General features: G+C 39.8%; 1 protein-coding gene and 1 long non-coding RNA gene across 3 annotated transcripts in view; one reads left to right on the top strand and one right to left on the bottom strand.

Moving 5' to 3' along the window:
• The window catches only part of LOC123518102 (prostaglandin D2 receptor-like), a 129,852-nt gene that overhangs the window by 18,217 nt on the left and 95,577 nt on the right, over positions 1-16,058 (top strand). For both annotated transcript variants that reach the window (XM_045278717.1, XM_045278716.1), the window contains exon 2: positions 8,034-8,345. The gene's annotated coding sequence lies outside the window, so the exon portion shown is untranslated. The remainder of the gene's footprint in view (positions 1-8,033; positions 8,346-16,058) is intronic.
• Positions 1-16,058, bottom strand: part of LOC123518104 — a 169,929-nt gene that overhangs the window by 64,210 nt on the left and 89,661 nt on the right. The gene's annotated exons all lie outside the window — the stretch shown is intronic.

The following is a 16,058-nucleotide window of genomic DNA, read 5'->3' as shown; positions in this document are numbered from 1 at the left end:
CCCTCCTTTCCTGATTTCTTTCATCATTTATTTATTTTTCTTTTTTCCTGTCATTTCCTCTCATCTCCTCTCATTCATCATTTTCTTTCTTCTTTCCTCTAAGTTCCTCTCCCTTTCCTCTCTCCTCTCCTCTCTTCCTCTCTCTTCTCTCTCTCTCTTCTCTTCTCTTCTCTTCTCTTCTCTTCTCTTCTCTCTCTTCTCTTCTCTTCTCTCTCTCTCTCTCTCTCTCTCTCTCTCTCTCTCTCTCTCTCTCTCTCTCTCTCTCTCTCTCTCTCTCTCTCTCTCTCTCTCTCTCTCTCTCTCTCCAGGTGTTGTCTTTATTGGTGAAAAATGAAAGTGGCCAGAGGAGGAAAGTTTGTTGATCAGCCTCTCCATAGTTTGTTTGCTTACTCTTTGGGTAGCTGATTTACACCTCCCCCTTCTCTTACCCTTGATCGTAACCTCTTCTCCCTTCCTTTTCTCCACTGCTATTACTGTCTTTTACTTTTTTTTTTTCAGTTCCTGCGTCTCATTTATTCCTTGCTCTCATTCCTCGATTTCTTCCTTAGCGTTAGTCACTTTGCTTATTTCTTAATGATCGTTTAGTTTCATTAATTTTTGTGTTTCTCATTGTGTTTCGTTACCTCCTCTTCTCTTTAGTCTTAGTCTCCTTACTTTTTTTTTATTAATGTCCGTTCACATTCCTTGTTTCTCGTTCCTTCATTTTTTTTTTCTTTTTTACTTTTCGTTCATTTTTATTCTTTATTTATCTCACTTTTCATTACCTTGTTTCTGTTACGTCTATATTCTTACTACATTCTTTTTTTTTCTTTTCTCTTATTTCGTACACGTGTTCATTTTTCATTTCTTTCAGTCTGTTACTTTCTTCGCTCAGTCTCTTGTCCCTCCTTTTTGCTCCGTTGTAATTCCTTCTCCCTCCTTTCTCCTGTATTTTACCTCTACTCCTCCTCCCTCTCACCTCTTAACCTCTTCATATTCTTTCCCCTCCCCATAACTTACCTTTATTTACCTGCCTCTTTTACCCCTCAACCATACTGATATCTTACTTCCTTACCTCTCCATCTCCTCCTCCTCCTCCTCCAACTCCTCCTCCTCGTTGCCTTCCATCTTTTTTTTTTAACTTCCACTTTTGTGTGCTGTCGTCTCTTCATTCTTTCTCTCTTTTCCAGTTTTCCTTTCCTTTCTCCACTCTTTTTCCTTAAACTCCTCTTTCTTCATCTCATTCTCTCCTGCCTTCCAGTTTCTCATACCTCAGATTCCTTCTAAGTTTTTTTTTTTTCTATCACTTCTGTGTAAAACTTTTTAGTAATTGGGTAATATTTTTTTCTCTTTATTTTCCATCGATATCCTTTCTTTTTTTTCATCATTCCTTTACTTCTATCATAAATCTTCTGTTCACTCCATCCTATTTCTCTCTCTCTCTCTCTCTCTCTCTCTCTCTCTCTCTCTCTCTCTCTCTCTCTCTCTCTCTCTCTCTCTCTCTCTCTCTCTCTCTCTCTCTCTCTCTCTCTCTCTCTCTCTCTCTCTCTCTCTCTCTCTCTCTCTCTCTCTCTCTCTCTCTCTCTCTCTCTCTCTCTCTCTCTCTCTCTCTCAATCACTTCATCTTCTCTCCTATTTTTCCTTCACATTTTTTTTTTTATGTGTTCTTGTATACCCTCTTGTTCTCTTGTATGTTTCTCCCTGTTACCTGTGCCGTCAACTTCTCTTCATACCCCTCTCCTCTCCTTTCAGCACACCCGTTCCCCCCTCATGGCTTTGACTCTCTCTTTGCGCTCTTTTTTTGTCCCTCCCTTGACTCCTTTGGTGTGTTTGTGTCGATAAGGAAACCGTCCTTCATTGGCTGACAAGACGGAACATGGATATAAGCAAATAGACACACATACTTATTGTAGATAAGACGCCAGGTAGTTCGCAATGTAAATAGTGGGGAAGACCAGTAGATTTTAGATGGACTCGAGTCAAGAAGGAATGAAGTAAGCAAATAGATGAGTAGATAGATAAGTACGTATGTAGATAGTTAGATTTATTCATTTGTCTGCGCATATTTTTGCTAAGAAGACTGAGCCAGGATAGAATAATAAGAAGTCTTCACTTACATGTTCTTTAAAAAAAAAAAAAAACACACACAGAAGAACCAACATATTTATTACTTGTTTAGTTTCTGATGCGTCTTGAGGTGTATACTTACATACATTAGTTCCTCTAGCGAATATGTCCATTATCATCACCATATCATGAAATGAAAATACCACCATTTATCATGAATGTACAGACACAAAGAAAGGATTGAATAAAAGTGATAAATTCAATATATTGATAAATAATTGAATACTATCGCTTTGATTTGCTATTTTTCTTTTCAGTCTAAAGTTTTACCACTCCTTCAGGGAACACTTATTGGAATGAGAAAACTCCCAAAAGAATAATATAATTTTATCTGGTGTAAAATATTTTAGCCCCTCACTGGCGGTGATGGCGAGGCACACTCTTCCTTTTAGCGAGATCTTGCTCTTTCCGGCTTGTTTTCCTTGGTTTTTTCGTTCCTGTAATTGGGGTCTTAAGTTTGCTTCTATCTTTGAATTTTTCCTTTCCTGAATGAACAAACATTTTTAGTGGAGATCTCTTTATTCTTATTCTTATTTTCATCATCACTGCAGCTGCCTCCCTCCTCGCAGATACACACACACACACACACACACACACACACACACACACACACACACACACACACACACACACACACACACACACACACACACACCGTGTAGTGTAGTGGTTAGCACGCTCGACTCACAATCGAGAGGGCCGGGTTCGAATCCCGGCGCGGCGAGGCAAATGGGCAAGCCTCTTAATGTGTAGCCCCTGTTCACCTAGCAGTAAATAGGTACGGGATGTAACTCGAGGGGTTGTGGCCTCGCTTTCCCGGTGTGTGTTGTGTGTTGATGTGGTCTCAGTCCTACCCGAAGATCAGTCTATGAGCTCTGAGTTCGCTCCGTAATGGGGAAGACTGGCTGGGTGACCAGCAGGCGACCGAGGTGAATTTCACACACACACACACACACACACACACACACATTTCACACACACACACACACACATATTCTGAATGCATATGCTTTTTATTTATTTATATCAGCCTGCTCTCATGGTTTTTGATGTTTGGCTCTCATACCCCTCCCCCCTCTCTCTCTCTCTCTCTCTCTCTCTCTCTCTCTCTCTCTCTCTCTCTCTCTCTCTCTCTCTCTCTCTCTCTCTCTCTCTCTCTCTCTCTCTCTCTCTCTCTCTCTCTCTCTCTCTCTCTCTCTCTCTCTCTCTCTCTCTCTCTCTCTCTCTCTCTCTCTCTCTCTCTCTCTCTCTCTCTCTCTCATTCAGTTCATGCCTTCCTGAAAATATTTTCCACTCGTTCTTATTCTTTGTATTATTTTTCTTCGTTGATGAAAGTGTTCTCTCTGAATCTTCTTTCTTTATTTTCTGCTTTCATATTTACTTTCATCTACTTCATACTTCCTTAGACAGAGAGAGAGAGAGAGAGAGAGACACGTAAAGTACATTCATTTCCTTATACATCCATTTACACTCAAATACTCAAACAGAAGTCTAAAAACTTGTGCATAACTATGAAATTTTGCGTGCCAACAATTTATACAACTAAACGAATAATTTGATGTAGACCTAAATATAAATTTACCCAATCTCGACAGATAAAACTTGTCGACTGTTTGAAAAAGGAGCAAGTAACGGATTATAATTCATCAAGAACAATATTAGCTTTACTGCCCTGCACGAATGAAAATAATTGCCTTACAAACTTAAACTGAATCTTAAGATGTCATGGTGATTTTGATCTGCATGCATATTGGAACTTGGGAGTTGCATGCCATTCCTTCTTCTGTGTCAAGGCGATGAAGGCGAAAACTCCGTCAAGTTGTCAAGCCAGGTATTGTGTGCATGGCTGCTTGTTGCCATGCCTCTCCTTCCTGGCCCTTGAACATGTCGTGGATGCAAATCACTTTCACTATCACCCATGGCCGCTACTAAAATGCACGTTACTACTGCTGACCTTGTCCAGGTTGTCCAAGGCATAGCAGTAAAGCATTGAGTGGGTGATACCTGACGGGACAAATGGTTGTATATACTGCACTTGATCTTAAAGACTGATATTCCCACTAATGATTCTTTGTCGAATTGTGAAGATGAGTAATCTATTCTCCCAGGAGTGTGTCTTCCCACCATGTATATTAATGTTGATTGCTATTTTTCGTGTTGGCATTTTTCGTGAACTTATCCGCTTATACAATAACATTTTTTTTTAATACAAAGACTAGCCTAATACTTCCCTTTCAATTTCAATACTTTGCTTTTGAAGGGCGGCATCTGACCTGGAAGCACACAGTGCTGACCGTCCATCAACACATTCTTGATACAGATATTCTGTGAAAATGAAGAACTTTTTAAAGCTCAAGATAATCGTGAGTGGCAGTGTTTTCAGACGGTGATTATACTTTGCTATCAAGAAAATAATACTCATTACGTGAAACACATAATGGGTTTATATTTTTCTTTTATTTTATTTATTTTCTTTTTGCAGAAAAGTAGTTTTATCTGAAGGTATTTTCTTCAATATTTCTTTATTTGTGTACAGCGTCCGCTATTCAATTGCTTCCATTACTATACAATTGGTTCCATTATTGTGTATGCACTCCATTCGTTACTATGTATTGCCTTTCCTGGTTTCACTTGATGTGAATGAATATTCGAAGTTATTCAGTAAGTCGTGATTTTCTTCTTTTTTCGCTCCACGTTATTGAGTTTGGTTTGTTATCCTGTAAGACATATTTAATGAAATATATCTTAAGTAATTTACCATTAGATTTACTGGATATAATTTTGTTCTGTTATTACTTAATCTCCTGGGTTCTTATCAAGGAAATTGCCAATGTATCCGCATCCTGATACAGAAATGTTGCTGATGAAAAGACGGAAAAGAAAAAAGAAGGAAAAAGGAAAAGGACGAAGGTTGTTGATGACAACCAACAATATTTTTACCAACTTTTACCGTTTTTTCCCACTCTTTCTTTACTTTGTGTATTTTTTTCATTTACTTCTTCCTTTGATCCTTGTTGTCTGCCTTTAAAGCATTGATTTCCTCTGATCCCTTCCAATTACTTCCCTGTTTCACGATATTTTTTTACCCTTCCGTTTCCGTCCTTTGTCCCGCCAGATACGTCTTTCCTCAGTCCCTACAAAAACAATACAATTCCTCCATCTTCAAATTTCTCTGTCAGCTTCCCGCTTATCACTGATTTCCTACCGTTCCTACTGAAGAGAATACATTGTCCAGAAGAGATTTAATGATAGAAAAAACATCCATAGTTGGACACCATTTCCTGGGTTTTCTAAATTAACCTTTTTGCTTTTTAGACCTTTTCTACTGTGGCTGGTTGGTTAAGCTTGCCAATGCTTTTTTCTGTAGAAGAGAATAAGTTTGTGTGGGAAGGGATCAGATGTAGCTGGAAAAGAGGAGGAAAAGGCGAGAAAAGGAGGAGAGAGAGAGAGAGAGAGAGAGAGAGAGAGAGAGAGAGAGAGAGAGAGAGAGAGAGAGAATGCATTGAGCTGTACAAAATCCCAGCAAGGCTTCCGTTATCTTTGACGCTGAAAGATAGCTTACAGAAGAGGAAAAACATGTCAGTTTCCAATTAATTTCTATAAAAATGCTTCACTTGTTTTCCCTTGTCCGTGTTCCTTCTTTGTCCCAGTAGTATCAGTAATGTAATTTGGGAAATTTTTTTCTTTGTTACCTAATCTCTTTATCTGTTTCCACCTTTTCTCCTCTCTCTTATTTTTTCCCCATCTCCTTTCTTTCTATTTTCTCGTCTTCTCTTGTATTAATTTTGTCCTACAGTGAAATGTTTCCCCATCGTTTATTATATATTTTTTCTTTTCAATAGTTTCATAATTGCTTTCTTCCTCTTCTTCCTCTTATTCTCTCTCTCGTCTTTTCCTTTTTCATCATTTACGTTCCTCCTCTTCTCTTTCTTATATTCCTTCTCACCTCTTCTCTTTCATCTGTATTTCTTTTACCCAACACTGCTCTTTTCCTGGTTTATTTATTCTTCCTAGTTTGCCTCTCCCTTCTTCTCTCATGCTTGACGTTCCTTTCATCTCCCGTCATATCTTCCTGCTGCTGATATTCTTTAGCTTACGGCGTTGTATATGGCGTCCCTTGTCACACACACACACACACACACACACACACAATACGACCCTCATAACAATTCTATTAGATGTCACTAACTTCTCCCCTCATAATACTCTTTTGCCAGGTTCCTTCATCTACTTCCCTCGTCTTCTTCCAGCTAGTCATCCTACCTGTCTCATATTTCTCCTCTCTATCAGCTGCTCTACTTTTTGCTACTTTTATTTTTTAATCAAACTTAAAGGATGATTAGTTGGTAGATTAAGAAAGGTGCATTAAGTGAAGAAGAGAAACGGAATGTAGGAGAAGGTAATTGTTTGGTGGTGTGTGTGTGTGTGTGTGTGTGTGTGTGTGTGTGTGTGTGTGTGTGTGTGTGTGTGTGTGTGTGTGTTTTGGAGAGTTCGTTGGAATTTTTTTTTTCTTGGTCTTTTATTTTTTCCTCGACTGACTATTTGAAATTCTCTCTCTCTCTCTCTCTCTCTCTCTCTCTCTCTCTCTCTCTCTCTCTCTCTCTCTCTCTCTCTCTCTCTCTCTCTCTCTCTCTCTCTCTCTCTCTCTCTCTCTCTCTCTCTCTCTCTCTCTCTCTCTCTCTCTCTCTCTCTCTCTCTCTCTCTCTCTCTCTCTCTCTCTCTCTCTCTCTCTCTCTCTCTCTCTCTCTCTCTCTCTCTCTCTCTCTCTCTCTCTCTCTCTCTCTCTCTCTCTCTCTCTCTCTCTCTCAAACTTTCCTTTTCAAACTCGCTTCGTTAGCATTTTTTTTTTACATATTTGTTTCCTCAAGCTTTACTCCATCTTCTCATTTCTTTCCTTTCCTCTCCCCCCTAACTTCCCTTTTTCCTTGATTGCATCTCACCCTTAACTTGTTTTTATTCTCCCCACCGCCTGTCTTTCTGTCTACATTCCTCTTCGTCCTTTCAGTCTTACCCTCGCTCCCTTCTTTATACCAGGACAGCACTTCGTCTATTCTTTACCTTCCTTCCCTCTTCGCTGACCACCTATCCATCTCTGTCTCCCTCACCCTTACAATTGCGGTCTATCCATTTCTTTCCTCACCTTTTTTTTTTTTTTTTTCAATCCAAACCTTTTAATTCATTTTTCCTACCATTCCAGATTTTTCCTCTCCTCTTTTTTTTCCCTTTTTCTTTCTTTTTTTCAGTCTGCAGCTTTTAATCCAATCTTCCTACCATTCCAGTTTTCTTCTTTTTTCTCTTCTTTTTCTTCATTTTGCGAGGTGAGTGTGATTTGCGATATCGAAACACTGAATTCGATTAGTTGTACGGAGTTTGTTATTGTTATTCGTGAGACTTCCTTCTCCTTGTTCCTCTTATTTGTTTTATTTTATTTGAAATAGATTTGTCGTTTCTAGGAAAGAGAAATTTTTGTCTCGTATTTCTTTCGTGGATGGAGAAAATAAGAAACGCACGCGAGGAATTTGCTTCGAAGTTTAGATTAAAAAAGAGACAGTAAAGTTAAAGCTTGGGTGAGTTTTCTTGGTTTAGTTACTGTGGTGGTAAGACAGAGAGATAGACAGACTGCTACGTAAATAGACAGATAGATAAAAGATAGATAGACAGACAGACTTTTAGAAATATTCATAAGCATATAGATAGTCTGATTTATAAATACGTTAATTGATACTTGGTGAGAAAAACATATTATAATACAGATAGATAACTGAGCACACACACACAAACACACACACACACACACACACACACACACACACACACACACACACACACACACACACAATAACTATTCAAAGTCATACCTAGAACTGATATAATTTTACCGTATCCTCACGTGCTTCATGTATAGCCTGCCTTCCCTCTATCCTCAGGTGTGCCGGACCCCCCCTGCTGAAGACAATACGCTCACAGGTCGGCTTTGTTTGCGTGAACGAGTCTCCAGCCTGGCAGTGCGTTACCTAAGTTTACCAAACAATGAATGGGGTTTGAGAGCAGTGTACACGAGAGCGTTGGGACTCGACTTTTGAACGCCTCCGCTTGCTCTCCACCACCTACCATATCTACGCATTTACGGGTCCCCTCCTCACCCTGCAGTGATGTGACCAAGCTCCTCTCTCTCTCTCTCTCTCTCTCTCCTGCATCTGCGTTAAGCCTCCAGTTATCGTCCCTCAGCCAATTGTAAAGTAAGTACATGATGTAATGTTTCCCCGTATGTGTGTTGTGTTTGTTATCACATGGAGGTTTGGGGGAGTGAGGGTGGTGGGCGGGAACGTGGTTGGTTGGTTGGCTGGGTGGTGGTTTGTTTGTGTGGTTGGTCTGTTAGATCACGGGAGTTAGCAATAGTTGTGGTGATGGTAGTTATTCTGTTAAGACGACTATCTTCTTGGAATGTCCAGAGGGTGTTTGCCAAATTGAGCGTATGCATCATCCAGCCAGATCTGTGTGTGTGTGTGTGTGTGTGTGTGTGTGTGTGTGTGTGTGTGTGTGTGTGTGTGTGTGTGCGCGCGTGTGCGTGCAGTATCTACTTCTCTCCGTGCGCCGTGCCAGCGAGGTTTGCTTATTTAACATTTCCCTTACGCCGCCTGTTAGTATGTACAACTCATGATTTCTCAGCACACCGCGCTACGCCTTGTGTGGAGAAGCGTCCCTCCCTTTCATGTTGAGGTGAAGTGGAGCAGAAGAGTAAAGCGCGTTAACCAAATAATACACACCTCATTCTTGCTACTGAAGTGATGAAGGGCAAATACGTCTGCTATTAATTTCACAGTAGTGTTTGTGGAAGTTAGTGTTTACGTTATTGAAGAATTTAGGTTAAGTGGCGTTGCAGTGAAGACTAAACTGTTCCAATAGTCTCCGGGTGACGTAGATCTTGAAGTCAATAGAAAATAGACATGAAAATTAAAAAAGAAAATTGAATATCATTATTTCATTCAGGTTCATTAAATATTAGAGTAAGACAGTACTGAGTAAAACATTCCATTAATCCGTGGATGAGGTGGATCTCGGAGTTACTGAAAATAAGTACATGGAAAAATACTTCAGTGACACTACAATGAGACAGTGAGGATTGAACCATATAATAAATCACTGGATGAGGTTTGACAGAATTATTAAAAACAAATTAAGGAAAAATAGCTTAAGCTTCTCTTTATTTTGTTTGGATTTAGTGGCGTTGCAGTAAGACGATAAAAATCAAAATATTCAGTTGATCTCTGCATGAAGTGGATAAAAATTGACGCAGTGAGCCTTCCGTGTTAGCAGCGCCTCGTGCAGGACAGGTGAGAAGGATAGAGATGAGATGAATAGCTGATGATACTTTCCCACATTCACACCTCTGATCCCAGTGAGTGCAATGGAAACCTGGAATTAGAGGCAACTGGATACTTCTTTCTAGTTTTATTTGACTCTAATTGTATTCGGAAGAGGAAAAGAAACTAATGGTGGTGGTGGTGGTTGTGGCGTTAGTGAAGAGCAAGGAGGAAAACTAGGAGAATTCGGAGGAGGGAGGGAGTGAAAATGGAGAGAGAAGAGGAGAAGGAAGTGGAGGAATGTCGAAGAAGAAAATGAGGAATGGAGGAAAGAATGTAGAAGGAGAGGAAATTGAAGTTACTAGGAGGAAGAAGAGAAAGAAAAAGGTAAAGGAAGATGAAAAGAAAAGACTAAGAGGAGGTATACATGACGGAAGACAAGAGAGGCGAATAGAGAATGAACAATTAAGGGTTAGGAATGCGAGAGAACACAAAATGAAAAATAATAAAGACGGTTAACTGTAAACTTTATTGGACTTTGTAAATGCACCACACGATCTCATTTCACGTAAAAGACATGGAATAGAAGCAAAGGCGAGGGCGAACAGAGAACAATAACAGAAGCACCAGCAGAAATAGTAATACTAGTAGTAGTAGTAGTAGTAGTAGTAGTAGTAGTAGTAGTAGTAGTAGAAATAGATAGAGAAGGATGTATAGAAATAAAACAAGCGAAAGAGATGAACATACTGGCAAGCATCCACCAAATCACACTCAGCCTGCCTGGTACTGAGAGAGACAAGACGCCTCTAGAATCTAAAATGAGTCACAGCACCCGACATAGTGTTAACCGTTCAGTACACGGGGTGGTGAACGACGGAGGGGCCTTGTGGGTGTTGCTGTGAGGGTAAAGGAAACGAAAGGCAGATGGGATGAGAGTAAAGGTCTGGCTAGCAAGGAAAGAGGGAGGAATAAGGAGAGGACAGAATGGTGCTTAGATAAGGAAGGAAGAGAATAAGTGTTAGAATCTAAGAAGTAGTAGTAACGCAGAGACAAAGGAAGACAGGTAGTGATAATGAAGAAGAGGTGTTAAGATCTGATTACTAAGGATAGGAAATATCGCCGGGGTTAAGAGAGAGGACAGAAAATTAGTGAGCAAAGCAGAGAGATAGAGGAAAAATACGAGATGATTTAGAATTTGATTAGGAAGCAGAAAGGGACAGGAGAGCAAGGTGGAGGAGGTAAAGGCATGAAAAGAGGAGATATCAAGGATGGAGAAGATTAAGGAAGAGTGAACTGAATAGAAAAGGCAATGAAGTGAAGAAGGAAAGAAAAACAGGTCACGATGATAGAGAAGAATGACGAAAAAAAAAGAATGAAAGGAACAGAAGAGAAAGCGAGTTTTGTTAATCAACAGAGAGAGAGAGAGAGAGAGAGAGAGAGAGAGAGAGAGAGAGAGAGAGAGAGAGAGAGAGAGAGAGAGAGAGAGAGAGAGAGAGAGAGAGAGAGAGAGAGCCAGACCCGATTCATGGAGATTGTTGCAAGCAGATGGAAGGAGCAAATTCAGTGTTGAGTTGTCTTTTTTCTGTTTCCTCGTGTTTTGACAAGAAAATGGTACCCTGACTAACTGTGGCAACATGGGAAACAAAATAAAGAAACAATCATATTTTTGGGATCTTGAAAAATAGGCGGCGGGCAGAAAGATAAAACGTTGTATCCTTGTGTGTGTGTGTGTGTATGCATGCCGCAAGTTACGTGTGTGTGCATGTATGTGTTTGTTGTTAATGCCAGTGTACGTGAGTTAATTAATCTTAGACTATTGAGTGCGAGGGAAAGGAAAAGAAATTGCACATGAAAATCACAAGAGAAGAAGAAAGAAAAGAGCAAGAAAGAGTAATGTTAAGTGATTATATTTAGTGGGGAGGACAAACAAAAGAAAAATGGCAAAAGATACAACGACCAAGAAAAAGAAAAAAAAAAAAAAAGCAGTAAAGTGTACAAGTAACCGAATATAAATATCTATGGTGGAACGAATGAAAAAATATAAGGCATGATACTGATGAAAAGAAGAAACGAAAATGACAATAAAATGTAGAATTGATTAGGTATGATTATAGAAAGAAATGTGCATGTCTTAAAATTTACGTATATATATTTCATGAATGTATCTAAGCATCCTCTCATTCCCCGCTCTTCACTCCTCGGCTCAGTGTCTATTGATAAAATACTTCAGAACTGAAACTAAATTGCATTTTTATGAGAAAGAAAGGAAGGTGGCGGCGTGGGAGGCAGAGAGAGAGAGAGAGAGAGAGAGAGAGAGAGAGAGAGAGAGAGAAGGAAGTGTGCGATGAAAGAGCAACATAAAATAGAAGATAAAAAAAATAGGAATCTAGGAAGAAAGTAACAAAAAATTCAATCAAAAGTAGGTGAACGAAGAAGGAATTAAGAAAGCTAACGAGAGACCGAAAAGAAAAAAAACAAAGATGAAGAAAAAAAGCGAAGATGAAGGAAAAAGATATCAAGAAACCTACACGAAAAAAATGAACAAGAGAGGAGAAAAAACAGCAAAAAAAAAAAATAAAATAAAGAGAAACAATAAAAAGCCAAATTATAGCTGACTTCTTAACAACTACAAGTCTGATACGAAACCTACACCGTGTAATGCATTTAAAGAAGCACAATACTCTCATAAGAAGGTCCCACCACTCTTTAAGCAAACAGGCAACGGTGTAGCCTTAAGCAAAAAAAGTAGGATAATAATGACGAAGGAGAGAAGAAGGGAAGGGAAGGAAAAAGAAAGAGGAAAGGGAGAAGGAGGAGGAGAAAAAGAAGACAGAAAATACCAAAAGGAGGAGAAGAAGGAATAAAGAAAAAAGAAACTAAGAGACAAAAAAAGGAAGACACGAAAGGAGTAAGAGAAGGAGGACGAGGACGAAGAGCACGAGAAGGAGGAGAAGGAGGAGAAGGAAGAAGAGGAAGGCAAGGAGAAAGGAGAAGGAAACAAGGCTCATAGACGAAGGGAAAGGAGAGGACGGGAGAGGAGGAGGAGGAGAAGGAGGAGGAGGAGGAGGAGGAGGAGGAGGAGGAGGAGGAGGAGGAGGAGGAGGAGGAGGAGGAGGAGGAGGAGGAGGAGGAGGTATGATAGTGGCTAGTCGTGGAATAATGAAGACTGAGGCAAACATGAGGAGAAGGAGGAGGAGGAGGATCAAGGACGAAGAAGGACGAAGGGAGGAGGAGATGGAGGATGAGAGGAGTAAGTAATGAAGAGAGAGAGAGGAGGAAGAGGAAGAGGAGAAGCAGGGGTAGTGATGGTAGGTATACAGTTGGCGCCAAGATTGACAGTATCCACAACAAGACTCTCACGGGAGACGTACTGCCGGAAATGATGACAGCTTGTACTTGACCCACCTCCCGCGGGATGTCTGCTGAGAGGAAGAGGAAAGAGGTGGTGTTGTGCGACGTTGAAAAAGAGGAGGAGGAGGAGGAGGAGGAGAAGGAGGAAGAGTCTGTTCGTGGTAGGAGGGAGGGTGGTGAATGAGGAGAAAGAGTAGGTGATGAAGGAGTAGGAGGTATAAGAATGTGTGTGTGTGTGTGTGTGTGTGTGTGTGTGTGTGTGTGTGTGTGTGTGTAAGAGGAGAAGGGCGAGTATTTTTTGTGGGATGGAAAAGTTTGATCAGGAGTGTGAAGGACGCTGTGTGTTGCAGGAGAGAGACGCGTGATTATGGCAGTTAAAGAAATAAAAATGAAGAGGAGAGGCTGTTACACGGAGAAAAAGACAAGAAAGTCTAATGAAGCAGAAATACAGAAACACAAGGTATTAGCGTGCTGTCTGACTTAGAACCTACATATTACAAGGACTATTTCACTCATTTTCTGTGTTAGACCAAGGACACAAGAGGCGAGCGAGGAGACTCATTCCTATGCATAAGTTCAATGCTGACAGATAACAAAAGGAAAGCAATGTGTGCAGGAAAAGCAATGCGTGTAAAGTTTGAATAGAAAAATGAAAAAAAAAACTATTTCTATATATCTTACTGACCTTTGCGTTAACTGTTAGATGAATTATCAATTTAAACGATTAATAGGATGGTCATTCATTTCATTAATATTTCATTCATTAGCATAATGGGATAATGAAATCATGAATCGTTGTATGAGTAGATTAGTTAAATGTACTTAGGGGAATGAATATTTCAAAGAGAAAGTTGAGTGGTTAGTGGATATTTTCTGTCGCGGAGAAGCTAAATACCGTATCCAACTTTATGAATCTCTAGGATGAAACCGTAAATCCTTTGCAAAATATAAAAAGCAGCAGGTAGGAGACTAAAATTGAAACATTTGCTATTTTTTTTAATTAACATACATGTACACGTATCATAATTGTGAAAATTACTACTAAGGTGTGATTCCATTCATATCATGAGTGTGCAATAATTTTGTGGTGAACAATTATAATGTTTCATAATGTTTCATTTTAGTTGTTTATCTTATTTAAAATAAAATATTCTATGTATATTTATTGTTCCTTACGAGACAAATGATGAGCACTGAACACTATAGAGTATTAAGTCTCTACTCATTATGTTTAGGGTTCTTCCTCCAACGTTCATGCCGCCTCCCACAAACTGTGATGTCAAAAGACAGAAACTTCATTAATGACGCACCACACAGTGCCGTAAAAGTTGCTATGTTTTTAATGTTGAGCTGACATGCGTCAGTTCACTCGAGTAAAGTTTGTTAAACCTTTTTTTGTGATGGACCTATTCTTAAGATTTAGATAACGTTGCTAATTACGTTTCTTTGCCGTCACGTTCACAAATATGAAAAGAAAAACAAATCGTGGAGTACGTTGACCCGGAACTTACGGTGGTTGACTTGAAAATGTTGCTTTCTGAAAGCTAATTATTTTTAGGAAAACTTCTCTCGATGCTGACGTTGGATCTATTCATCAATAGTTCAATACTCTTACGTATCTTATCACACTTTTCACTTCAAACTCTGGAAGCGTCAGCAAATTTTCTCTAGATGAAAAATAGTTGATAGATCGGCGTGAGTGAGCGAATGGATCGTTACGCATCATCAGTACCTTATACTGTATTTCAGTTTATGAAGAAGTTTCTTGGCTGAGAGGAGAGGCCAGCGGGAAGGACACGTGAGAAAGGAGAGTGAACGTATACGGGAGGGGTAAGTTAAGGGCGAAGGTACTTGAGGCGAGATGGATGACTTATGAGGAAGAGTAAGTAGGTCAAGGGATGAGATGAAGGGGAAAGAAGTACCTCTTCTCTCTTACTGCACCGTGCGTGTCGAGTTTACGTATAGTTTGGGTGGTCGACGGTGGTGTGTAGGAAGAGAAGGAGGAGGAGGAGGAGGAGGAGGAGGAGGAGGAGGAGGAGGAGGAGATATTTTGGCAGATGACCGGGAAGGAGTCAGGAAAATACAAAGAGGAAGAATAAGGCATGAATAATGAAGGGGAGAGAGGTCAACAGTAAAGTAATGGGAAAAGGATAAAGAGGTAGACGGAGAGACCAAGCAAAACAAAACGAAGAAGAAAAGGAAGATAAAATAAGTGAGGTGTGCATGGGGAAAGAGAAAGTACTAATGCCGAGATAAATGTAAAGGATTGCAAGAAGACGCGTACAAATGTGAAGGAAGAGGCGGAGATAAGGAGAAACACGAGAAGAGATAAAGAAAAAAAGGATTATATGTAGTGAGAAAAATCAAAGGTTTACAAAGCCATGCAATTAACAGCAGACTTTAAGATCCGACCTGGGGTATTGACTGCATTTTTTGTCTGTTAACCTCTTTAGTACTGGGATACATTTTTACCATGAGCTTTGCGTGTGATTAGACGATTTTACTTAAGTTATGAAGGGTCTATGGAGGTCAGAAGATTGAAGGCCACAGTCTTCACTATTTCAACACCCACATAAATTTCTAAAGCTGTATAAAATCATCAAATAGTAACCGAAATGAATATAGAAATAGCGTCATGGTACTGAAGAATTAATTAGCATCCCAATCTGTCCATCCTTCCAACTCAAGTCAACTGGAAAAAAAAGACGATTCCATTCAATATTGAAGGAAAACTATTATTAAGGTCTGTAAGAAAATATATAAAGTTAATGTGAAATATGTGGTTTGTTTAGTTATCTTGAATTTTTTTATGGTGTTTACATTTTCTTTTTAAGGGAAGGCTGGAGAAACTGTGAAATAACTAGGTTAGGTTAGGTTAGGTTAGGTTAGGTTAGGTTAGGTTAGGTTAGGTTAGGTTAGGTCAGGTTAGGTTAGGTCAGGTCAGGTTAGGTTAGGTTAGGTTAGGTTAGGTTAGGTTAGGTTAGGTCAGGTTAGGTTAAGTCAGGTCAGGTTAGGTTAGGTTCGGTTAGGTTAGGTTAGGTCAGGTTAGGTTAGGTCAGGTCAGGTTAGGTTAGGTTAGGTTAGGTTAGGTTAGGTTAGGTTAGGTTAGGTTAGGTTAGGTCAGGTTAGGTTAGGTTAGGTTAGGTCAGGTTAGGTCAGGTTAGGTTAGGTTAGGTTAGGTTAGGTTAGGTTAGGTTAGGTTAGGTTAGGTTAGGTTAGGTTAGGTTAGGTTAGGTTAGGTTAGGTTAGGTTAGGGTTAGGTTAGGTTAGGTTAGGTTAGGTTAGGTTACGTTAGGT

Source organism: Portunus trituberculatus, chromosome 43 (assembly GCF_017591435.1).
Source record: "Portunus trituberculatus isolate SZX2019 chromosome 43, ASM1759143v1, whole genome shotgun sequence".
NCBI classification, from domain to species: Eukaryota; Metazoa; Arthropoda; class Malacostraca; order Decapoda; family Portunidae; genus Portunus; species Portunus trituberculatus.
Note: the sequence above shows the minus strand (reverse complement) of the source record. Positions and strands in the feature narration are given on the sequence as shown.